The following is a 26,365-nucleotide window of genomic DNA, read 5'->3' as shown; positions in this document are numbered from 1 at the left end:
AAAAATTAATAATAAATAAAATTTATATAGCAAAGGAATTAAAATAGCTAAAAGAATTTTGAAACAGAAAAATAAGGAGAGCAGAATTATCATACCCGATTTCAAAACTTATTATACAGCTATAGTTAACAATATTGTGTGGTATTGGTGGAAGGATCAACATATAGATCAGTGGGACAGAATAAGGAGCCCAGAATAATATCACACAAATACAGATAGCTGACATTTGACAAAGATGTAAAATCAGTTCAATGAAAGAAAAATATTCTTTTCAAAAAATAGTTTTAGAGAAATCCAATATCCACAGGCAAAACAAACAAATAAACAAAAAAACCTTGAAATTAAACCTCATATCTTATGTAAAGAATTAACTCAAAATGAAATCACAGACTTCAATATAAATGTAAAACTATACGACTTTTAGAAGATATTATATGAGAATATTTTTGAGAACTAGGCCTTGCTAAAGAGTTTCTAGATATGACACTAAAAGTATGATCCATAAAAGAAAAAAAAATCAATGGATATTTTTGGAAATCACATATATGACAAAGGATTTATATCCAGAATATGTACCAAATTCTCTAAACAGTAAGAAAATAAACAACCAACTTTAAAAACTGGACAAATGACTAAAATAGACACTTCACCAAAGATGTACAGCTGGGCAAGAAAGACATGAAAAGTTTTACAGCATCATTTGCCATCTGGAAGACGCAAATAAAAACCATGATGAGTTAGCACTACACACCTGGTTGAATGGCTAAAATATTCTTTCAGAAAATACCAAGAAGAGCAAATGTTGGTAATAATATGGAACAGGAACTCTTATTTACTGCTGGTGGAAATGCCAAATGTACACTTGGAAAACAGTTTGGCAGGTTCTTACAGAATTAAATCTACTCTAACCTTATGTCCCAATAATCCTACTAGTGGACATTTACCCCACAGAAAGGGAAATTTGTGTTTTTGCCCAAACCCATGTAAAGTTTTTATTTATAGTAACACTATTCATAATCTCTAAAGCTGTAAACAACCTTAAAGCCTTTCAATAGGTGAATGGTTAAACAAACAGTATTGTATCCATACAATGGAATGCTATTCAGCACTGTAAAAGGAATGGATTAGCCAGGTGATCAAGGTTAATATCAATAGTTGATAGTAAGTATCCATGATATTTTGTGATGAATGTGGCATTTTATTTTTGCCATCTTCCCAAAGACCCATAATCTTTTTCTAATCATAAGAAAAACATCAGACAATTCCCAATTGAGAGGTGTTCTATAAAATGCCTGACCAATGTCCTCAAAACTATAAAGACCGTCAAAAATAAGGGGAGTCCGAGAAACTGTCACAGCCAAGAGGAGCCTAAGGAGACATCAGCAAATGTGATGCAGTATCATGAATTGATACTTGGCACAGAAAAAGCATTCTTTTGAAGGACTTAAATATACTTTTTATATTGATAAAGTACATTATTTTATCTGTGTCTTTCTACCCTAAAATACATTATTATTGATTACATACAAGATGAGGTGAAGTATTTGTAAAGTATCCGGTAAAAATAATTAATATACAATATTCTACATGAGATGGAATCTTATGAACCTTTAGGTCTGAAGTGTTCAATTGATCATCTAAATTGTACTGCCCTGAATGGACTTAGAGTTGTTCCTTCAAACCATGTTTTAAAAAGGAAGGATTGGGCAGCCCAGGTGGCTCCGTGGTTTAGTGTTGCCTTCAGCCCAGGGTGTGATCCTGGAGACCTGGGATCAAGTCTCACGTCGGGCTCCCTGTATGGAGCCTGCCTCTCTATCTGCCTGTGTCTCTGCTTCTCTCTGTCTCTCACAAATAAATAAAATTAAAAAAAAAAAAAAGAAAGAAAGGATTTTACATATTCCCAGAATTTGTGCAGAAAAGGGAAAGCACATTATTGGCAATTTCTACTTCTCATATCCAAAGTAATGAATTCACACAAAATCAGGAACCCCCCCCCCCCAAAAAAAAATCAGGACCTCCACGTTAAGTAAGCATAAAAAGGAAAAAAGAAATCCTGGATTGGAGATATAATAATATCCCTGAATAACGGTTAGGCTAATTCATCAACAGCAAAGGAATTCAAGTGGTCAACAGTCTTGAAAAATGCTTTATTGGAATGTGTGATTTATGTGCAGAAGATGTGTTTGAAAAGACCACAGCTTAAAAACTGGTTTTTGAACCATCTCAACAACCAATTGAAAAAAAAAAGAAAGAAAGAAAGAAAAGAAAATCCCTAATGGACTTGACTTCTAATGTAACCAGAAGCCTGGTGTAAAATATCCTTTATAACATTTTCCATCACAGAAACTAAAGAGAACAAAGCTATTATATTTGGAAATTGTTGGGAGTCTGAAGTTTCAGAGGAGGAGAAGCAACAGTTTTTAGACATGTGGGGTGACTTCTTTTTTGGTTTCATTTGGAAGAATATGGACTTCACAGTTCTTGCAAGTACACCACAGAGCGTTCAAGTCTATACACTTGTCATGGTGGAGGAACCGAGAGAAACACACATGGGAAAGGAGAACGGACGACAGGAGAAAGAGAGGAGACCTGAGAAAGAACTGGAACACGACATGATTCCGTTAACGAAAGGTAAAATGAAAGAAAAATGAATAATGTAAGGACTTTGTAATATCTATATTGGTTCCTTAATAGTGATAAATATACTAATATAAGAAATTAACGGGATCCCTGGGTGGCGCAGCGGTTTGGCGCCTGCCTTTGGCCCAGGGCGCGATCCTAGAGACCCGGGATCGAATCCCACGTCCGGCTCCCGGTGCATGGAGCCTGCTTCTCCCTCTGCCTGTGTCTCTGCCTCTCTCTCTCTCTCTCTCTCTGTGACTATCATAAATAAAAAATAAAAATAAAAAAATGTAAAAAAAAAAGAAATTGACAATAGGACAACGTGGGTATGAGATTTATGAGGATTCTGTATACTATGTTTATATTTTCTTTATCAAAGAGGTCATCTTACAATGTAAACTTCACTAAAATATCTTTAAGTGCATGGGAAGAAACCTTACAATTAAAGTCAAATGTGAAAGAAAATATTTCAAAACAAAATAAGAAGCTAACTATTGATATGTACAATTAGCTCTTGATAGGTAACTATGAATCTTGAAGACATTACTCTGAGTAATAGAACCAGTATCAAAAAGTATGGTGTATGGTTCCAGTATGTTCTCAACAAGACTATAGTGATAGAGAACACCTCGGTGAGTTTCAGGCATTTGGAGTCGGTGAAGGATTTTACTACAAAGTGGTAACACTAGGAAATTTTATGATATAGGGGAGATAGTTTATATTTTTTCTGTGATTGTGATAACACAAATCTACACATTAAATTGAATTGTTAAAATTCAAATAACTGTACCTCAAAAAAAACAATTTTATGTTGATTAAAAAAAATAAAAAGTAAAGAAGCAAGTTACAAAAAATGTGTATAATATGCCACCTTTGGTGGGAAGGGGTAAGAAAAAAGGACATACAACTCTACTGGCTTCTGTTTGCGTAATAATTATCTGGAAGAATAAAGAACCCACTAACACCGTTACTTGTTGGATTGAGCTGGAGGGAGGTTTTTCATTCTTCATCTTTTAATATTTTTGAGTTTGTTATTTATTTTGAAATTCAATTAAAGAGGAATATATGCCTACATAAAGATTTTTACAGGAATGATCATAGCAATTTTATTAACAGTCAGAACCTAGAAACAACCAAAATGTACATGATAAGAGAGATGGATATACAAGATATGGCATACCCACATAATGAAATATTACTTGGCCTGAAAAGTAATATGGATTATCTCAAAAACATTATGCTAAGTAGATAAACTCAATTACAAAAGATAACATAAATACAATGTGGTTCTGTATGTATATAAAAATCTAGAAAAGGCAAATCTACTCAAGTAGATTTTAAAATGGATCAGAGGTTTGCTGGAGTGGAGGAGGATGGAAACTCTAGGAAGGAGTTGATTGCCAGTGAGCTTGTGGAAACTTTTGGGGTGATTAAAATGTTCTATATCTTGATTGTGGCAATGGGTTACACAAGATAATATATTTGTCAACTTTTACCTAAACTTATACTTAAAATGAGTGTATTTTATTGTATATAAATAAAATTCACCCAAAGGTTTTTTTTTTTTTTTTTAAGAAAAGAATAGATCTCATTAAAAGGTAATCTTTAAATAAATTTGGAATATTTGAAAGGGAACAGAAAAATGGTTTGGAGAAATTGATGTCATTTTGTTTATTTCCATTTATTTTCATACACTCTATAAATGAGCTGCTTCAATTGGTAAATGCCTGATTGATCTATTAAATCTTGAATGTAAATAATAGGCATTAGCTTCAGAAATCATTCCATAATTATGAATATAAAACTATGCTGTCATTGTCATCTGTTATTTTTAAGCATGGGAACAGTTTTTTGTAGTGTTCAACAGAACAAGGACCAAATACCTGTGAGCAGCTAGAAAGAGAACCATCATTCATTTGGCAAAGAGCAATAAGAGAGTGGAAGACATGCACTGTGATAGGGGATTAGGGTTTCTAGAGAGCGTGGCCCATGAAAACTCTTGGTGACAGAAAAGCTATCTCACCACCTCCAATGGTATTTTTTCTGTTTTTCTTTTCTTGTCTTAAAAATTGTATGAGAGAATTCATTTCTCCTTCCCTTTCCCAATCCTTTTAAAGGATTGCTAACCGAATTGGTCTGAAATAATAGTTAATTGTAGTTTAATTAGTGTTTTCTTGATTAATAGCCAAATTAAATGCCTCGTTATATATTAACTGGCCATTTGGTTTTCGACTTATGTGAACTTCCTATTCAAACTTAACCACTTAGGGATCCCTGGGTGGCGCAGTGGTTTAGCGCCTGCCTTTGGCCCAGGGCGCGATCCTGGAGACCCGGGATCGAATCCCACGTCGGGCTCCCGGTGCATGGAGCCTGCTTCTCCCTCTGCCTGTGTCTCTGCCTCTCTCTCTCTCTCTCTCTGTGACTATCATAAATAAATAAAATTAAAAAAAAACTTAACCACTTATTTTAATAGGGTCTTTCTTTCTTAATATACATATGCAGTCTTTATAACACTAATCTTTGAAAGTCACATGTGTTACACATATTTCTATTTGTGGTTTGTATTTTTCTCTTATTTATGTTTTTTTTCGTGTTTGCTTCTGTAAGTGTTTTGTATCTTGGGTGATTAAGCTATCTGGAATTTATTTTTGTGAATGTTTTAAAATAAGAATAATTTTTCTTTCCTATTTGGGGGTAAATGGGGGGCAAGCAATTTTTTGCCGGAAAATTTATTGAATATTTATTTTTCCCATTGATTTTTAAAAATATCTTATTTATTTATTAATGACAGACACACAGAGAGAGGCAGAAACATGCAGAGGGAGAAGCGGGCTCCCTGTGGGGGAGCCCGATGCGGGATTCAATCCCAAGACCCCAGGATCACGCCCTGAGCTGAAGGCACACTCAACCACTGAACCAGCCAGGTGCCCCTTTCCCATCGATTTTTAATGTCTTCAATTACATACATCTAATTGCCATATTTAGGTGGGTCTCATTTACAAATTGAAATTAATTTACAAATTGCAAATAATTCATTTATAGAGATATTAAACCAAATGAAATTAAGTAATACAATGCTGATTTTTTGTCCTTTTTTTTTTTTTTTGCCAATGCTAAGTCACCTGAATCGTATTAACATTATACTTATTCTTAATTATAAAACAGTTCCAATATTGTCCCTTTTCTTCAAAATCACCACACTTATTATAGGCCCTTATTTCTTTCACATATTTTAGGATCAGTTGTTATGCAGAATAATCTTTAAAATTTTGTTTGAATTTTACGGAAGAGTTTGCATTGTATCATATTAAGTGTCCCCAATTATCAACGTATCTATTTACATCTCATCCTCTATGTATACATTTTATACTATTTACTGATGTTAGATTTAATCTTAGGTATTCTATAGTCTTTATTACTTTTCTGGTATTATCTTTATATTAAATTATACTTACATGTCTTAATAATGCTTTGCTGGCATAAAATATAGTCTGATTTAGAATAACATATTGTATCCACTAATATTTCCATAGATATGCCTGGAATTTATAGGTAGACAATTCCTGTCTGAAAACTATCTTTTTCTTTTCTTTTTAAATTTCTATGTTTTTCTTTTACTTATTTCAATGTTTAGAATACCTAATATCTGTTCATTATTGAACAGAAGTGTGATAGAAGGCATTTTACCTTGTATATAGATTTAGGGGCAGTTATTGCATTCACTTTGAAGAATAATATTGTGAAAATTTATGGTAAATAACCTTTATCAAGGAAAATATTTTTTTCCATTTCTAGTGATACAATATGTAGTACATTTTATCATTGGTTTTTCCTTCATTTATTGAAATTTTGATGTATTCATCTATATTCATAAATAGGATTGGTTTTAATTATAGTTTCTCCGATACATATTGCATTGTTTAATATAAATGTATATCACCCTCATAAAACGATTTGGTAAGCACTAAATTGTTTCCTTCTTTAGAAGAATTTTTATAATATTGGTCTTATATTGCTTAAATACAATATACAATATACCCATAAAATCATCTATAAAAGAGTCTATTTTTTGAGGAGTTTTGGTTATGTTATAAATTTTAGAAACTCTCTAGGTTTTCACTTTTTTTCTTATGTAAATATTTAAAACTTAGATTTTTCTTTGGGTATCTATCACTTTAGCAACATCCCACACATTTAACATTTTCATTATTGTACAATTCTAAATATTTCTAGTTTTTATTATAATTTCTCATACGACCCACCAGTTATTATTCAAAAATAACCTATTAAATAGGTTTTGGGGGATCCCTGGGTGGCGCAGGGGTTTGGCGCCTGCCTTTGGCCTAGGGCGCGATCCTGGAGACCTGGGTTCGAATCCCACGTCGGGCTCCTGGTGCATGGAGCCTGCTTCTCCCTCTGCCTGTGTCTCAGCCTCTCTCTCTCTCTCTCTCTCTCTCTCTCTCTCTCTCTCTGTGACTATCATAAAATAAAAATAAAAAACAAATTTAAAAAATTGTTAAATAGGTTTTGGGGGTTGACTTTTTCTTATTTATCTTTATTTTAGCTCCTTCTAGGTTAGAAAACACATTCCAAGCAACAATTACTCCCCTAGAATTTTGTTGTTGCTGCTGTTAAGATTGCTTCTGTGACCTAGTACGTGTTCAATTTTCATTAAGTATATAATGTGTGCCTGGAAAAATGCAAATTCTCTAAATGATAGGGGTATTGTATATATCCATAAGAATGTATATTTATTCCAGTAGTTTATTGTCTTACCAATTTAATTTCTTCCTAATTTATTAATAACTAAATATATATACTAAAATCTGTAGTGGTGGATTTGTCCTTTTATCCTGATAATTTTGCCAATCAGTGTCTGTATTTATTTGGAGCTATGTTAAATGAAACAAAAATTCAGAGGTGTTATGGGGTATGTTCCTCCTATTTTATTTTTAAATATCCATTTTAGATCTGTATATTAGCTTTACAAGTATATTTATTTTCATATTACTGGACATATATTGTGCTATTTAGATTGTTGGTTTATCAGTTTAAAAATAACTTTATCTTTTAAATACAATGTTCAGTGCATTTATATTTGTTATGTTTATTGATTTTTACTCCCACATTATTATTATTTTTTTGCTTCCTATTTCCCTTCATTTGCTTTCCTTTCCCCTATATTTTGATGACTTTTATTTTTTTAGATTGGTCAAGTGTTCTTTATTACATTTTTGTTATACTGCTATGGAAATTAATCATTTTATTTCTCTTCTTTGGATATTAATCACTTTTAATCTCTCTAAATAGCCTAGGCAAATGACAGTAATTATTTTTCCCATCCTCACAAAATTTCCAATTTTTAAATCCCCAAATCCAAAAACTATTTACATTTTATATAATATTCAGTATTCATTAGTAAAATAACTATTTTTACTGTAATAGACTATTCATTTGCCTACACATGTATCAGTTTTTATTGTTCATCTTTGCTTTATGTATCTCATTCCTTTATTCTCTTAATTTATTCTCTGATCGTTCAGCCTTTCCTCTATCTCATTTTCTGAAACTGTCTCTTTTTCCTTTATCTCCCTAAATTACAAGCTAAGTATATATAAAACTGAGGCTTAACAAATATTTTCTTTCCACTCTTTATTTAAAAAAAAATTTTTTTTAATATTTTATTTAATCATTTGATAGAGCTGCAGGTAGAGGAAGAGCGAGAAACTGGCTCTCCTCTGAGCAGGGAGCCCAACATGGGGTTGGATGCCCAGGATATGACCTGAGAGGAAGGCAGAAGTCAGATGCTTAACCACCGAGCTACCTAGGGCACCCCTTCTCTCCACTCTTTAAAGATATCTCCCACCTACCCTCTCCCATTAATTTATGGCTTCTGTGGTATTCTTGAAAATTTACCTGTAATCCTAAATATCATTCTTTTTCAGGTAATCCTATTTATAATCTCTGTTTGCATTTAAGATGGTCTCCTCCTTTTTTTAGTGAACTTTGCTATAATATTTTTTTCCTAAAAATTTTATTTCTTTATTCACAAGAGACACAGAGAGAGAGTCAGAGACACAGGCAGAGGGAGAAGCAGGCTCCATGCAGGGAGCCCGAGGTGGGACTCGATCCTGGGTCTCCAGGATCACATCCTGGGCCGAAAGCAGCGCTAAACCTATGAGCCACCTGGGCTGCCCTGCTATAATATATTTAATTATCTTGCTAAGGATTTATTTTGTATCCCACTTAAAAAAAAAAAAAAAGCTATTTTTAAGTAATCTCTACACCCAGCATGGGGTTCAAATTTACAATCCCAAGATTAAGGATCACATGCTCCATGGAAAGAACCAGCCAGGTGCCTCAGTGTATCCCACTTCTGAGAATTCATGGATTAATAATGCTGAGAAATTTTGGGCCATCAAATACAATTATTCAAATTGTATTTGAAATTCAAATTCAAATACAATTATTTCTATACTTTCCTTTTTAGAACATTGCGCAGTTATTTAGAGGCTATTCATTGTGTCTAACCTTTATCTTAACCTCTTTCATATTTCATGTCTTTTACTCTAGCTATATTCAAAACAATTTTCAAATTCTTTTATTTTGCTAACTCTCTATTCAACTATGTCTAGTCAGCTGGTTAACTTGTCAACTAAGACTTTATTTAATTCTGTTTTCATTTCTTAAAATTAAATATTTCTGTTCAATTAACTTATGCTTTATTTTATATCATCTTGTTCTATTTTTTTGATTTTCTATTCTGCAATTTTTCCACTTACTAAGCATATGAATTATGTTATCTAGAGTCTAATCTTGCTATTTTTCTTGTACAAACACCTAATCATAGTGTATTTTTATCTCTCCATGTGTTTTGTAATTTTGCATTGTGAGATAGATTTTATCTATTGAATTATTTTCCACCTTGCATTGGTCATGTTTACCTCTCAAAGTACCAGTAGAAGAGCCACTTATTTCAAATCATCATAGATCTATACTTTTATAAAAAAAAATAAAAAGTAATTATTAGAATAAATTGAATTAACAGAGACTTAAAAATAAAACTGCTAGGTTTTAAAAAATATATTAGATCAATTTTACATTAATTATTCTGTCAAATAGCTATAACATTTCTAACACTCTCAATTTCTGTACTTACCTTATCACTGATCAGTAGCAATCAGTTCATGAACCAGCACCAATCCACAGATCACTACCCAAAGTAACCCTAGAGTGCTCTAGAATGACTTTGTTTTTGTTCTGTGTTACACAACAGATCCATCATTATTATGAGAGAAAAATTTACTTTTAATTGTTGTTTGAAAGATTCTCAGATTGTGTGGATAAAATAAATTTGAACCTGAAACCTACTTAAAGTTCAAGCCAACGTTTACAAATTTTGAGGAGACATATTCATTCTTAACAAGAGACCAGGTAACAAAAGATAATTTTCTTTTCCATCTCTTAATACTAAAGGATGAATGTTTTTCCTGTGTATCCATTTCCTCAGGGCATGGTTTTTTGAAGTTACTGGTTTTTGTAGAAATCCCAGTGGTAATAGTCCAGCATATGTGGGCACAGACTCATGACCCTATTCCTGAAATTGACCATATCTTTCTATCCAATTGATCTAATTTCATTCTTGGTCAAACAACCGTAGAATCTAATACAAACTGATTTCTTCATTTTAAGTCATGGCCTCATTTCTTACCTCTGCATTGAAAAGTATGTTAGATTTCATCTTGCAGTTCTGATACTTTATCCAATAATTTTTTCCATATTATTCAGTCTAAAATAATTCTCCAACCTGGTACATCCTAGAACCTAGAACCTAGATGGAGCACTGATACCTATTCTTAAATTTGAAGGTCTTTCTTGGCTTTTTTGTAGTTTTTCTTTATGAGGTGCTTAAATTTTTATGAAAGTTATTCACTACATAAAATACTGGGTGATCTCTTGTTTGCAACCATGCAACTCAAAACTGATACCAATATGTAATTTTTTAAAAAAATTACTAGATGTAACTATAAAGAACAAGATAATTTACATAAGAAAAGACAGAAGATGAATAGAAACTTATACCTTCTTCCAATTCCAAAAAGGTTGGAGCTATAGCCAACTACTTGCCTATACAGGAGACATCAAAAACAAAATGATACCATGATATAAAGTACAGGGTACATAAAGTACAGGGTACAAATATATAGTATCCAAATTCTAAATAAAACAAAGCAAGAATTACAAAATTAATAACAAATTATTCCAAGTTTACTGAGTGAAGCCAAGAGAGCATACAATTTATTAATTCAATTTTGGATATTGTTCTAGGCACATCAGTCATAGGAGTTAATAATACATAGAGAAAAAATAGCAGAAAAAACTCAGGCCAAAATAAATGTATTCATTTATTCTATTCAATATTCTTTTGATTGTGGAAAGTTCTAAAAATTAGGTAATAAACATAACCTATATTAAGGTTGAGGACTCACAATACTGAAGCAAGTTATATATAGTGGTCAGAGAAGACTTTCTCAAGTAATTTTTTAATTGTTATCTTAGAAGTGACAGGAATCTGCGTAGGAATATGGAGGAAAGTGTACCTCTACCCAGTTACACATTGGATTCAACTGAGAAGCTTTTGGAAATATTCAACCATTCCTACTTCCCATTTTCAAAAATCTAATTTTATTGATTTGGGTTAGAGCGCAGCCATGTTTATATTAAAGCTCCCTTGGCAGCCTGAAACGTGCATCTGTGGTTGGAATCATTGACCTTGGAAAGTGAATCTTCAACTTCTCTACACATTAAAAGGCATCAAGAGGGTCTCAAAAATTGCATTTCCTAGGCGACATACATGGATTATATCAGAACCCCTAAAGGTGGGTCTCAGGCATCAATATTCTTTCATAACATTTCAGTTGATTTCCACGTGCAGCTGAAGTCTAGAATCTGAGTTATAGAGGAAGAATGTTCTAGACCAGAGAAAGAGCAAATTCAAAGACCTCAAGCAGGGACAACATGTTTTCAAGACTAGCAAGAAAGTCAGTTCTAATGGAAAGAATAAACATGTTCACAAGGTGATTTGAGAATGACAGTTTTAATGGGAATCATCTGGCAATGGTTAATCAGGAGAAAGAGTTACTATAATTTCTATTGTAAATATATCTTCTTGGCCACTGGATGGACATTAGGCAATATATTCATAAGTGTCAGAATAGATATATGTTTAATTAGTCCAAGAGAATAAATAAAATTTAAAATAAACATAAGGAAATAACTAAATATAGGAACAAAAATGGAAAGAATTATAAGGGAGTATATTGCAAAATGCTAGGCAAATAAATTCGAAAATCTGTGAAATGTTTTTAGTAAAATATATATAAACTTTTAATAGACCAATAAACAAAGACTATATTGTCACACTATCAAAGAGCTATCTATAAAAAATGAACAAGTCTGTATTGTTTTGTTGGTAAGTTATTTCAAATAAAAACAATGAATAAACAAATCCAAATATTATTTCAACTTATCTGAAACATAACTTTCAGAACAAAGCTTCTAAATTCATTTTTAAAGCCTGTCATATCACCAATAGTAAAACTTGACCAAGATACCAAGCCAGACAGCCAAAATAACTATAGACAAATCTCACTTACTAAAATGATACCAAATTTCAAAAGAAAATATCAAATCAAATTAAGTAGATGTACAAAATAACATTCTGTGGACAGACAGGTTTCATCCCAGACATAGGAAAGGTCATTTACTTTCATAAAACAAGCTAAAATAATGTATTAGTTATCATACAACCAAAGACAGTTATAAATATTGAATTTGTATCTACAGGAAAGCTAATAAATATTTAGTCACTCACTCCTCACATTAGTTCTGGGATGCCATATGACTGGATTCTACTGAGCTTTGCTAGGCTATGTTGAGCTGAGTTGGACCGACAGGATCCTCTGAGGACCCAGGGTGAAGGACAAATACATCTGGAGCATGCTGTTCTAAATGACATGGGACAGAGAGGTAAGGATGGGCAAAACGATACAAACCCATTTAAAGCTTCTGCACCTATGGTCAAAGCAAGTCATGTGACTTATTCCAAAATCCATAGAGTGGAAATGTGTACAATGAGTGAAGGGAAACAGCCACCATAAAATCTGTCCCTCAAAATAAACATGTGTTAGTGGCCAAATAAAAATCTTTACTATCCTAAAAATAGATGGATTTTTTTTTGACATAATAATATAGAGATCGAGCTATTAAAACCCAAAAGTCAACATACATTTTAACAGCTTAACACTAAACACATTTTATTTAAGTGCTAGAAATGAAACAGATGCTTCCTTTATCAGTACTATTGAACAATATTCTGGAAAATCTAGCCAGCGCAATTAAAGAAGAGAGGGAAATAAGTGGCATACATATTTGCAAGAATGACAATTTAACACTTTATGCAGATGGTATGACTATATAAGCAAGAAAACTCAAGATAATAAACTATAATCAACAAGCAGTGAAAGAATTTAACAAAGTGAATAGAGAGCCAATTAATACAGAAATTGGCTTCCCTATATATAAACAATGGCAGGTTAAAATATAAAGAAAAAAATTATTATCACTTATATGCACATAAATAATATTAGTAACAATCATAATCATTGAGTATACCTAACCAGATATGCATGAAATCTATATGAAAAACACTATAAATCCATGATCTATTATATGCCAGGCATTTTACAAATGATAGCAATAGTCTTGTAGGTGTAGTAAGAAAGACAATGTTCTTTGATAAGAAGCTATATTATTATAATTCTTACAAAATAAATTCATAAATTCTATTCAATACCAATTAAAATTCCATCAGACTTTTCACTTGGGGGCACTTGACAAAATGACACCAGGGTTCATAGGGGGGAATAAATATGTGACAATATCCAAGAAATTTCAGAAAAAGACCAGTAATGAGACCCTTATCAGATATTTAAAAGGCCACTAATGAGGGACTTTTAAAATAAATTTTAGTTCTTTTATATAATAATTAATATGAAGCTATTAAAAATAGATGTGCATTTCATATGCAGACTTCCAAAATATACTATTTTAAACATATAAACATAAATAAAATTTTAAATTTAAAAACACACATGAAGGATTTCTGAACAAATAAAAGAAACTATTAAGTGGTTATATATTCAGAGAGGCACTAGTGGTTTTCTACTGGAGAAAAAAAAATTTGTACTTTTCATTGTTTGATTGCCTTTTTGTCATAAGTGTGTATTATTTAGTTTCTATTCTTAATTGAATTCTCAAAAAGCTTCCCAATGCTGATGGGCTTATGATGTGTCTAGGAATCACAATGAAATTTGTATCAATAACAAATATTATAATAAAACTTATTACAGAACAAAAAAAATTCAGATCAGCCTATGAAACACCTTAATGATTTAATTCCTTAAATTGTGGACTGTACTATTAATTTTAAGATATCCATTTGCTTCTGCAGACATATATTCCACATACATTTCTCTGATTTTAATTATAATATTAATGTTAAAATATGAAGGGATCCCATTTGACAATAGCTGAAAATTATCTGAGATTCCCCTTAATTTTGAGAGTTTCTATTCTTTTTATCTCACCGTGTGGATGTATTACTTTTCAAAGGAGCTAGCCAAAAATATCTGGAATATTCTGATTAGTAAAGAGTGCAATGACATTGCACTGAGACACTAAAAGATTACAAACTTTGAATAAAGAGTATTGTGACAGAGTGTGCGATAAGTCTCCCATTTGCTCAAGGGACTAGATAACTGTAGCTTCTTATCATGAAAAAAATAAGTATTATTTAAATCTCATTCTTCACTGGTGTTTCACAACTCTTCGCCAAAATATCCAAGCCATTGTGACTTTTAAATATGAATTTTTCAATATCTGAAATGCGTGAATGCCTGAAATAACTTCCCACAAGAGATGGAAAAAGTTAGCTAAGGCTTAATGGAAAGGACACATACCACGTACCTTACTTGCAGCAGCATCACTAAAACATTTTCGCCCAGGAATCTGGCCCTGAGGAAACATATTTGATGTTGAAACAAGGTCTCTTTGCTAGTTATTTCATTGCATGTCCATCTGCTGTGTTGAGAGCTTGCCAGCTCACAAACTGGTCTGCTATTTTCAGTAAGTATGTGCCAAAGCAGCACATGGTTTAGACTGGCAGATTACATAAGGCTGCGAGTATCCACTATAATAAAAATTTAGTCTTTTGCCCAGTGTGTTTGATCCTTAAATTGCTCACTGTGCATTCATTAACTCTCCAAAATTCCCTTGAAAGAGGTGACATATCATTAGTTTACTTTATAGTTAAGGAAACTTGACAGGAGATGGAGTTACTTAACCAGAGCCACAGGTAAATCTCAGTGGGATGTCTGGCTTTGCTTACCTAGAACTATGACTTCTCACCTAAGTTTTTGATACATCAGGCAAAAAAAAAAGTTATGTAATTCATTATAGTATAGACTGTGCTCACCATAACGGATATGGATATTTCCTAAAAGTAAGAATAATGCTTTTGAAATAAGGCAACAACACATATATTTGCTACCATTAATTCTGATGTATTATGACTCTGAAAATCCTTGCTTACAAACCAGTAATTGAACTACTATTGTATTTTCCTCTTACAAGTCTATTTTGGTGCCTCCTTATGCCTTGGTGGACTGGTAGTCTCTGTACCAGAAGAGCCAGACAGAGGAAGCTGTAAGAATATTGTCTAGTGCATGGAATTCTTTAGAAACCTTTGAGCATAACTTCTTTGGAAAAATACGTAGATAATTTTATAAAAATTTGTCAACTTTTACAATCATTTTAAAGTTTAAAATTATGAATGAACAAAAGTTGTGAAAATGTATGAACACTATTTCTAATAACTAAGTATCGTGTTATAGCAACGTTTCATGAGAATCATAGCTTAAAATAGGAGTTTTGAAATTTTTGCGGTTCTTTAAATCAATTGAAGTTTATTTTCTTGATCAAAATAAACTTCTAGGCCTGTAAAAAATGAAATTTACAATTTTGATAGGCTATTTTGTTAAGGTCTTTGATGAGAACCGAGACAACATACTGATTATATTTGTGAATTGTGTGAATCTGAATGAGATATAGAAAAATGTGTACCTATTATCAATATCTAAAAAATCTTGATGGGCAAAAAAAAAAGTAGATAAACCATTATTGTCATAATGTGGTACCATCAAATGTAAGGTCAACTTGTTCTAAAGTCTAAAAAAGTCCAGCTTTACAAGAACACAATAAGGAAAGCTTGCCTAGGAAAAAAACCTATGTAACAATCGCACTGGAGTTTTAGTTAACCTTGAGTGTGATGTGGCCAGACCATCATACTTAGTTTGGATCACTATATTTTGAAAGGAATTTTAGTAAACAGGAATAGAGAACACAAAGTAAGATCATCAAAGACCCCAAAAAATGATAAAATGCTTAGTTTCAGTAGTGAGATTATTTAACCTAGAGAGTTTAAATGAGACACAATAAAATTTTTAAATATTTGAAAGACTGCATGTAAAACTTTATTTAGCCAAGACTTATATGATTCCAGAGGCAAGAATAAAATCCAACAATTCAATGTTACCAAGGGACAGATTTAAATTCAAGTTAAGGAAAAAGTTTCTTTAAATAAAACGATCTGAAAATGAAATGGGCTTTTTAAGAGAAAAATGCTTGAAGGGCTTTAAAACTATAGACAACAGTTTGTAAGTTGGACATAAAAAGGGATCTATCTATCGAGTTGGGAGGAAAAGTAAGAGATTTGGAACATTATACTTTAGTGGGCCTTTTAAATTCATACGCAATTTAAATGAAAATCCTCTAGAAGTCAAGACCAATTGGTTGAGCTAATACCGAATACTTACATATATGTGCATGTATGTTATATATATTTTATGCTTATTCCAGTTTAGATACAAGCATGTCTGGAGAAGTGGAAGGTTTTTTTTTTTTATGTTGTAGAAGTTAAAGTTTTAGTAAATATTTATTCACCCTTTAGGTTGGAGAAATTTGGATCCCATTCTTTTTAATCCGAGTTTGTCTTTGAAATCACTTGACTTCCTCTTAACTGTTATAATGATTCTCCGCTGTTTACATGGTTAAAATGGACTAGAGATAAAAGCGACAGCTAGGGCAGTGCGTACAAGGACAGAGAGGCGAGATAGGGGCGGGTTCCTTGAAGATGACAAGAGGAAGCCTGGATTTGCTGTAGGAGGCAAGAGGCCACGAGTAAACGGATTCAGAAGGCAATGGTTTGGTCTGAACAACAAGAAACAGGGAAATGTTAAGCTCTCAAAAGCTTTCCAAAATAAAAGGGACACGGAGAATACAAGATTTGATATGTCCTAACCCTGCTATCTAACTGAGAGACACACAAAAGAAATGGGCAGATAAAACTGGCATTTATCAGGAGTGGAGTAGATACACCCTTAACCTGGTGACTCCATGGGCCGACTACAAGCAGGAGGCTTACTCGTCTGGAAGGCGAGTTCAACACCCACAAGGAGGGATAAGACCTCAACAAAGAAGGGCGGAAGTGAGCCTAAGGACAGGAGGTGGAAGCCTAATGGGATTGGGCAGCGATTCCCATTTCCAAGAGCAAAGATGACTTTTAAGTGACTGCGTTTTCCATGTCCCTGTGCCAGTAGATGGGTGGTGGTGACCCTGCCTGAGGTATAGAACGTGGTGGATTTGCACACTTCTGCTAGGAGCTACGGTTCATTCTCTTTTCTGTAGCTACAGTTATTTACCTGGAAACAAGGTGGGGGGGAAAAAGATTCCCTTTTATCTACATGTCTGTATGCCTACTCAGGATATGATTTTAAAGGGCTTCAATTCTGTTTTTTTTGTTCACATATATAATATAGAAGGATATCTACAAGTTCTTTGTTATATATGTTTATTATATATAAATATATATATAAAGTTTTATATTTATTTCTATTTTCAACTAATAAGTGGGTTTTACCAGATGTTGCTAGTCGAGGAATGAAGTGGGCTATGTCTCGTTATTATTTAAAATAGGGCTGCTTACTAGGTTATAGGACTGATTTCATTAAAGTAACATTTCAGGTTCTAAATCCTCTTGTATACTTACAAAGTTGAGGTCTATCTGCAGAAGTCAAAATTGTTTTCAATAAAACTCACCCTTAGAGGGGTTAGTTAGTTCCAAGAAAGAAAGCAGTTCTTTGGCCATCCTCGGGTCATCAGCTCCCAGTTATGTGTTCACTGTTTACGAAGCTCTGTTTTGAGGAAATGAGGGCGTGTGCGTACAATAAATAATAATTTGGGGTGTTTGTTCACCTCTCAGAATAGGATACTTGGAGACAAATCACATAAGAACATGAGAGAACAGGTAGGCTCCAAAAAAGGGCATCAAGCTGTAGGATACAATGTAAGTAGGAAAATATAGGCTATATTCAAGTCCTAACTTTACTCAAGAAGAGAAGAGAGCTAATGAAGATCTCCAGGTTGGAGACTGATGCTGGGTGATGCTGCGTCTCATAAAAAAAAATGAGCAACTCTAAAAATTACCAAGAAAAAAACAAGATAATCCCTCTTCAAACTAATTCTATTAAACCCTTTACTCTTCTTTCTCTCTCTACGTCTTCCATAAAACAAGAGTGAGTGACTGTATTGTTAGGTATGTCAAGCAGATGACAGGTGTCTGAATCCCAATAGGGGATTGTATGAACGAAAATGCCCTCTTGTAAGGTGAGGAAGAATCTGATCAAACACTGCTGGGTACTTACAGTGGTCACATCATTCCCTTGATCTGAAATTCAGGGAATTTCAAATCTATCTTCCAAGCACCAGAAAATTCTGAAAATTCACCTGTGGGATGACAAATCACACCTTTGCAATGTTCCATGTGAACATATTGAAAGACATCCTCTTCATACTTTTTCTTTTTTTAAAAAAGATTTATTTATTTATTTGTTTGTTTATTTATTTATTTAAGAGAGAGAGAGAGAGGCAGAGACACAGGCAGAGGGAGAAGCAGGCTCCATGCAGGGAGCCGGATGTGGGACTTGATCCCGGGTCTTCAGGACCACAACCTGGGCCAAGGCCGGCGCTTAACCGCTGAGCCACCCGGGCTGCCCTCTTCATACTTTTTCTGACTAGAGGCTTCATACTTCATATTTTTTCCCTTTTTAAGAGAGGAACCTAGATTTACATTTCAAAGTACTATGCAGTCTCAGTACTAATTAATTAATAAGACATCCAAAGAAAAGAAATACACGTGAAATAAATTCTCATTTCTTTTTAAAAGTCATTTATTTAACCACACTATGAGTGTTATCCTTATGATCTTTAATTTCTAAAACACTCTTATGGCTTAATAGCAAGTCATCTGAATCATCAGGTTTATCCTATACTTAAAATACAAGTATGTGGTCAAACTCCACTTTGAAATAATTTTTTAATAAGTTTATAATAAAAAAATTTAACTAAAAGACATTTATAAATGTATGTGTGAAACATTATTTGACATTCACTTCTTTTCTTCTTGACAGTAAAAAAGTTTCAAACATGGAAATGGACAGAAAAGTACAACGAGCAAGTCTAACTTAAATAATCACTTAAACTTAAGTCGTGGAAGGAACGTTTATTATAATAGAAGTACTTGAAATTACATGGGAAAAAGCTACGACAATTGGCAGATTATGATTCAAGCACCTGTAAATTTTTATGACACTGTAATGTTTTAAAAAATGTAAGAGTGGGGACTCCATATGCTATTCAGTTTAGGATAAATTAATAAAATTCTGCATATTATTATCTACCTTAGTGATATTTTTGTGGAGTCTTCAGTTAAATTCAAACTACTGTAAATCAATTCCGTAATAGTTACTGAAATAAAGAGAAAGAAGATAAAACCTTGAATAAATGTACCCAGAAAAAAACATTATAGTCTTGGCATGTTTATAGTTCAACAGGACATTAAGTTAGCAATTCAGCAAAAAATGAGCCTTCCAAAATATTTAAAAGTACTGATTTATTCTTTCATACAACCAGACTAGTGATTTCTTTAAAGATCTCGTCGATGTGTAGACATTTATTTCTCATTGAAGCCCCGGATAGTTTATTGCACTTTAACTAGTAACCCAGGAGCTATTTTTTTTTTTTTGAAAGAGAGGAAAACCAGTTTTTCACAGTATTGAACACATGGTTTGGGAGGTTTCGCTGTATGAAATAGGGCAAGGCTACTTTTGAGAGTCTGCTATTTATCTCTTAAAAAAAAAAAAAAAAACCACTAAAGTTTGACTGACACTAATTTCCTGAACAAGATACCCTGGAAACTCCAGTTTATCTCATAAAATCATAACAGACAGGGTTTGTGATGTCCCCTCTGCAAGATTCTTTCTTCTGTCAGTTTATAGCATTTGAAATGACGGAGGGAGATGCGTTCCTTTCAGATGCCATCCAGGAGAACAGAACCTGTCACCAACAGTGTAATGTGCTGTGTATTATCACTCTGAGTGATCCAGAGGCCTAGAGACTGTCATCTTTTTAGACTGTACAAGTCAACACAAATAAAACTGAGGAGGCAAATGATAATGTCTGAGATAGAGCCAGGCTCATTCTGGCCATTACTTTTTCTTCAAACCTTAGAGATGACATGATGTGAAAAATGAGCCTATGCCTAGTTCAGTGCCCATTAGTGTGTGAGCACATTATCTTCCACTTTTCACATTGAATCTCTCTGTACTCACTCTGCCAGTTATAGCTCGGCAGCCTGTCAGCTTAAGGGGTTTTAGGCTCCCTTTTTCCCCTCAATTTTATGTAATTATAAATAAAAAGTAATATCATCTCTCTGTCGATGTAATGCAAATATTTTGAGCTACTTGTTCACTAAATTAGTCACAGTATTTCCTAAAGTTTTTTTAGAAATTATTCTTTTGCAGCTAGATTACTTGCCTGTTGTTTTGAACATAAAATAACCACTGAGAATGATTTTAAAAAATAGAATTTCAGTTTAAATAAATAAGCTGATTATTTTAATCTGCATTGAGTGAGACTTGATTGCCCCTCTCACTTTCTATCTCTGACAAAGGTTACAGTTTTCCATATCTAACTACCTCAGATATTCCTTATCGAAAGGGGAATAAATAGTATAATTTTGTGCCGTGTAAAAGACTCAGGAATATTTGTTTTCTGTTAGTAACTTATTGCTGAAGAAAAGCCTGATGAGTATTTTTACAATCCTGTCAGTTGCCAGGACCTCACTTTGCCTCCACAGACATAAAAGAAACCATCTTTGTGCCTGGTGATGTGGAGAAATCAATTAATTTATCATATCACTCTTTAAGTGTCACATTTTTTTTTGGCCTAGGGTAGCAAATTGAATTATGAAAATGTACTTTTCAACAACTCTATTGGGTAGAAAACCTGACAGCCCTCAAAGTGTACATCTGCCATCTTCCAAAATAGATGAAGGCACACGTATGTGCGCGCGCACACACACACACACACATACACACAAACATTAAATAAAAATCCCATTTTTGAAGAGTTCACTAGCATTATCATGTTCACTAGCATTATCACCAGCTAGATCAAATTCCTATTTTTTTCGATTTGTAATCTTCAATTATCCCCAGTGTTCTCAAACATAACTACCTATGTGTAGGTAGAATTAGGCACATTTAAAAAGGATTCCTAAGGGTATATGTACCAAACATGAGAGTGTTATGATTCAGTTATTTAAATTACAAAGGGCTTTATTAAAATAGAATAAAAAAGTTGTCAGTATTTAATATGCCTTGAAGGATGTGATTGGTGATTTTTTGGACAGTTACCGCGTATTTAGTTTTGCCATAATACCCTCCCTTACTATTGCCTTCATGTTGGATTCTATTCGATTTTGTGGCCACAGAAAGAGCCTAAACAAATCTGAGAACCGTAGAAAAGAAGCTGAATTTCTTGTTAGTGAATTTTCACATGCATCCTATAACAGGAGTGTAACAGCAGGTTTTATGATGAGCTTTGTTTTATGTTAGAGTCATCAGCCTTCCCCTCTTAGACTGGAGCGTTGTTTGGGTACCATAATTTCTTACATCAGAAAATAGTTTACAATGTTTTCAGTTCTTTACTGAAATGTCAATGATAGACATTACTGTCTGTGCTGAAGTTAAATGGTACCACATTGGAACAATGGTAGATGCAGAGTATTTATTTTAACTTCGTCTTCCATTTTCTTCTGCATGGATTATCATCCCATATTATTTATGGCAAGAATGATGGCCTGAATGTACAAAATTGTGTGTACTGTCTGAGAGAGATATTAGAACAACCATGATGACTTTCGGTGGTGAATATTTTGTCCAGAAGTCACAACAATGTTGGTGACATTAATTGAGGTTTATTTTAAAATTTTGATTCAAATAACAAATAGATTAGTAGTCCAGTGAATGACCACCTTTGAGAAAAACCAAAACCTTAACTTATGGGAAGGTGCAAGATACACAGTGCATGTTATAATAAACTATTTCACCTCTTTTGCTTATGCAATATTTCAGAGTTTTGTGTCAGCCATGTAACTATTTTATCTAAAAACTGAAACATTCAAATAGACTACTATTAAACAGACAAACTTAAAACATTTTATTAAATTTTAAGTGATTTTCTAATGTTACTTTTTCAAAAGAATCATGGAGATTAAAATAGCTGCAGGTTTTTCATTTGTTAATATTGTATTTCCTAAAAAGAAATACCTTTTAAAACTTTGAGAATCTACTTCAGCCCCAATTAAGTGAAAGAAGTGAGTGTTTATTTTTCAGTCTTTATGATGAAGCCCACTGCTTTTTACTTTCTTACTATGATGTTGCCCTTGGCACATCTATTCCTGAGAGTAGCTACTAATACTAAAGTAAAATGATATATTCATTGCCGATAGAAAGCTGGCATGAAGGTAATCCAATTCATTGGCAAGAAAAGCTTGTTACCAAAGACATCCAAATAACAAATAATCTATAGTAATTTGAATTTTACTCCCAATCCCCTTTTTATTCAGAATGAGCTTATTCTATGTGTATTATTTTCATATTTTGTTTTCATATAAAACTGAATGAACAATGCATTCCTGTATTTCCAACACCTGTGGGTTTTTTGTTTCACTCCTTTTATTTTCCCTACTCATAAAAAATATTAAGTACCTTAGTTAATCCAGTTGTTATATTTTCCAAAGTAATATCTGGCTGGTGGTCTTCCTAACCTTGAATGGCCCAATTTTCTAGATTTAATGATGACTAGATTTAGTCATCCCAACCCTTTTTCACTCTCCTTTTAAAGAAAATGTTTTTTTGTTTTGGTTTGTTTTTCTGTTGTTATTGTTGTGATTGTTTGTAATTGAGGTCAAACATTTCTCCAGGTTTACATATTATCTTTATGCTTTATTTGGTTATCAAAACACTTGCAGATTCATTTTTACCAAAGACAGTATATTTAAAAATTGAAAAAAAAATTGATTAATAATCCATAGGCATAAAATCACATTGCAAAAGAATTTTTATGTGTATACTTTTAAAAAGATATTGATATACCCAGAAGAAGAGGAAAAGATTAACTGTTCAGGACACTAAAATTAGAGGGGAAAAGGAATGGGAGGCGGGATCACTTGTGCTAAAGATTTAATTGATTAAGAAATTCTTTGTATTAGAAGTCCTATGATATTAAAGAAACCATCCCTTATTGATATGCTTTTTAAAAATGTTACTCTTTTAAAAAGTTTTTATTTCATTGACACTAGGTTTCACAGATTTTCCAACTTCAAATAAACTCTTTACTTGCCATAATTTTATGCTACTAAAGTAAGTCATCTTGCCAAGGGATTAAGGGATGTTAGAAGGAGAGGGCCAGTTTTGTGCATCTCAAGATGATCGTATTATTCAAAGCAGAAAATCTGTAATGAATCTTAAGTAGATTTATGCAAATAGTCCAAAATCCACTGGAAATGTATCTGGTAAATTAACTTTTTTTTCCCCCCCTTCCAGTGTCCACTTGGGAAAAAGTGTTGCTGAAAGATGAAATGCAAATTAATTAATTAATTAATCAATTGATGCACATTTTCTTTTTTCTTTTTTTTTTTTTTGATGCACATTTTCAATACCAGAGTTGTCTCAACTTATTCTATTGTTGCTTATGCAATAATGGTGGAAGTTATATGCTACACAAAGGTAGAAGACCCATCAAAAAGATAGCCATTAGAAGCAAATATTTAGGAGCACTTGGGTGGCTCAGTCAATTAGCTTTCTGCCTTCAGCTTCTGGGATCAGAGTCCTAGGATCAAGCCCTGCTGAGCAGGGAGTCTTCTCCTCTCTCTGCTCCTCCACCCTGCTCAAGCTCTCTCTTTGTTTCTTTCTCCTCTCTCAAATAAATAAATAAAATCTTAAAAGCAAATATTTATAACTGTTAGGAACTTTGAGTCAGGACAAGATAGTCCCCCAAAAAACTAAGATATTTGGTTGCACTGCTTTTTTTTTTTTAATTTAAAGATTTTATTTATTTATTCATGAGAGACAGAGAGAGAGAGAGGCAGAGACATAGGTAGAGAGAGAATCAGCCTCCCTGTGTGGAGCCTGATTTGGGACTAGATCCCAGGACCCCAGGATCATGACCTGAGCCAAAGGCAGACGCTCAACCACTGAGCCACCTAGTTGTTCCAAAAATCTATTTTAATAAGTAGAAACTAAGAGTATTATATAAAGATTCCACCAGAAAACCTGCAAATCCTCTGAAATATTTAAATAAAAATGAAAAATAAACATGTATATAGTACATTAATTGCATCTTATGTTATATATTTAAAACTTTCACGCCCTGTACATAAATATGTCCAAATGAAGATGAATTATATGAGTCATTTCAATAATTAAGTGACATCTCTACAATTGAAATAAAACAATGTTCAGATTGGCTAAAAAAGGAAACCTAAATTGACTGGTTATAAGAGATGCATATTAAAAAAGAATTTCAGAATTAATAAAAATGAAAAGATGAGCAAGATATACTGGGGAAGCAAATGAGAACAAGGAATCATGATCTTGATGATAAACAAAGTAAAATTCATGTTCAAAAAGAAAGAAGTGAAGGAAGTAAGGAAGTAAATGAAAGGAAAAAGGAGGGAAAGAGGAAAGGGGTGAGAGAAAGAAAAGGGAAGGAAGCAGGGAAGGAAAGAAGGAGGAAAACTAGAGAGGAAGAAAGGGAGAAGAGTGGAAGGAGGGAAAAATTAAACAATGCAGTCACTATAAAATACTAAGTGTAAAAGTCAAGTACAGAATCTGCTAGTAATATTTATGTTAATAAGACAGCAACTACTTCTATAGAAAAATCATGGAGAATTTAAAAGGTAAATGAAAAGAAAAACAATAATAATGAGTTTAACACATCTCTCCAAGAGTGATTGAGGAAAAAAATATTAGGGGAACATAGTTGTACGTGATCCATAATGTAGATTTCATTGGTCTTGATGAGACGTGGCCTAAAAAGACGAATGTGTTCGAACACTGACATTTAACAATTATCTCTTTTTTAATATTAATCTCACATTTATAAAAATATAAATAATACAAAAATCTTCTGATGATAATGCAAATAAAAAAGCAAATTAGAAAATAATGAAGTGATGGTTCAAAGAAAGCCTTCCTTTTACTTAAGTTAAAAGTATGTCATTCATTAATCCATTTATAATCAAATGACAACGGAAGTCCTCAGAATTTCAAGAAAGTACCAGTAATAAAAACAATATTTAGGCACACCTCAGAGATTTTGTAGGTTTGATTCCAAAGCTCCACAATAAAGCAAATATTGCAATAAAGGGAGTCAAGGAAATTTTTTGGTTTCCCAGTAACATGTAAAAGTTATGTTTACACTACATTGTAATCTATGAAGTGTGCAACAGTGTTGCATCTAAAAAATGCACATACCTTAATTTAAAATACTTTATTGCTGAAAAATGGGAACAGCCATCTGATTTTTCATTCAGCGAGTTGTAATAACTGACTGCAGATCATCATTAACAAATACAATAATAATGAAAAAAGCTTGAAATATTGTGAAAAAGATCAAAATGTGACACGGAGACACAGAGTAAGCAAATGCTGTTGGGAAAATGGTGCCAATAGACTTGCTCAATGCAGGGTTACCACCAATATTCAATTTGTAAAAAATGTAGTATCTGCAAAGTACAATAAAGCAAAGCACATAAAAACAAATTCTGTCTGTAATAGTATGTATGAAACACAGCCAGTGCGGTGTTCCAAGGCAAGTTCACAACAGTCCATTCTTATACTAAATATATTAAAAGTGAGTAAATAATTAAAACATGCAGGTCAGAAAAGGTAGAAAATGACCAAAAAGTAAACTCAAAGAGCAGCAAATCAAACTTAATGAATAAAAATAAATAAATCATCTTAAGAAAACAAATTAATGAAAAATAATAATACATAATAATATTACTATATACATATATAGTAATGTATACTAGAGAAAAATATGTAAATACTTTTTTTTTAGAGGTTGGAATATGATACATGATTAGAAACATAATAGTAAGAAAAAAATTATGAGAAAACAAAAATTGCCAATATCAAGAAGCAAATGGGGACATCACTATATATTTAATGACAATTTAAAATATTATAATAAGATGCTCTAAACTATTTTATAACAA

General features: G+C 32.8%; 1 long non-coding RNA gene across 3 annotated transcripts in view; it reads left to right on the top strand.

Moving 5' to 3' along the window:
* The window catches only part of LOC111094262, a 39,931-nt gene extending 20,070 nt beyond the window's left edge, over window positions 1-19,861 (top strand). Inside the window, exons 3-5 of one of the 3 annotated variants that reach the window (XR_005384551.1) lie at window positions 7,187-7,275; window positions 9,899-10,056; window positions 19,209-19,861. This is a non-coding gene — a long non-coding RNA (uncharacterized LOC111094262). The remainder of the gene's footprint in view (window positions 1-7,186; window positions 7,276-9,898; window positions 10,057-19,208) is intronic. The other 2 variants (XR_005384550.1, XR_005384552.1) reach the window with 2 other exon arrangements.
* The last annotated feature ends 6,504 nt before the right edge of the window (window positions 19,862-26,365 follow it).

The sequence above is a fragment of the Canis lupus genome, chromosome 36, assembly GCF_011100685.1.
Source record: "Canis lupus familiaris isolate Mischka breed German Shepherd chromosome 36, alternate assembly UU_Cfam_GSD_1.0, whole genome shotgun sequence".
Classification (NCBI taxonomy): domain Eukaryota; kingdom Metazoa; phylum Chordata; class Mammalia; order Carnivora; family Canidae; genus Canis; species Canis lupus.
Note: the sequence above shows the minus strand (reverse complement) of the source record. Positions and strands in the feature narration are given on the sequence as shown.